Source organism: Tinamus guttatus, unplaced genomic scaffold (genome assembly GCF_059628265.1).
Source record: "Tinamus guttatus ecotype Peru unplaced genomic scaffold, ASM5962826v1 Tinamus_guttatus_pri_ptg000599l, whole genome shotgun sequence".
In the NCBI taxonomy this organism is placed as follows: domain Eukaryota; kingdom Metazoa; phylum Chordata; class Aves; order Tinamiformes; family Tinamidae; genus Tinamus; species Tinamus guttatus.
In genome coordinates this window covers 86,365-87,460 of record NW_028289133.1, presented here as the reverse complement: position 1 = coordinate 87,460, position 1,096 = coordinate 86,365, and positions in this window count along the sequence as shown.

The following is a 1,096-nucleotide window of genomic DNA, read 5'->3' as shown; positions in this document are numbered from 1 at the left end:
CAGTCTGGGACGCGTCGGACTGCGAGGCAGTCGCTGATTTCAGCCTGTACCAGTTGACAGCAGATGGTCTTTTCCTCAAGCTAACAAAAACCCTACATAGTAGGTTTTCTTTCTGCTTCGACTTACTGGATGGTGGCAAAGCCACAGGCCAACAGCTGTACAAGAGACACAGGGTGAAACCACCCTGACAATGTATATTCACCATACAAGCAAGAGCCTCGGAGCTCGGCAGCTTTTTTAACATTGCCCCTTTGTAACTGCAACCCTTCCCTTCCCCAAAATCCAGAATAAACCCCCAAAAGTCTCCCATAAACTAGGGAAAAACTTGTTACCAGCCTCGGTCCTGTCCCCACTAATCTTCTGCTGGGTGCTCCAAGCAAGTATGTGAAATGTCCTAAGTGAGGCTGTACCCAGGGGCTGCTCCAGGAGGAAGATCAGCCGTCGCTCTGGATCAGCCAGGTTTACCCAGTGGAGGGGAAGGCTGAAAATTTCCAGCAGGTTGATATTAAGTTTATATATATATATATATATATATATATTCACACAGATGGGTTCATACGTGTCCATACATATACTTACATGTACACACAGACACACACTGTATACCCACTATGCATAGATCTGTGCTCTGCCACTATTTATAAGGGTTTGATTAAACAGAAAAACAAAGCTTTCGGCACTGACCCTCCAATCTCTACTACAATTTAGCAAATGAAGATGTCCAAACCCTTTACAATTTTGTTTTCCTGGTTGCTTAAAGGCACTTTCTGATGATGTGAAATAGCAGTTTTGTTAAAAATGCTGTAAGTAAGTGCAACAATCCCCATCGTATCTGCAGCAAGAGCTACCCTGAAACCCTTAGAGTGCAATTGCACTGTGAACTCCTGCTATAGAATATTTGATCATATTTTCTTTTCAATGCAGAGGAAGAAAAAAATAAAACCTTTCGTGCCGTGCTCTGCTCTCGGGGCTCCCTGCGTAGAGACAGTCACTGCGTTTCAGCCCCCCGTAACCCAACGAGCGGGCTGGGTTCCAAGGCAACGTCCAGACCTCCATGGTGTTCGTTTCCAGCGATGCCTGCTAATGCAGCTGCGAA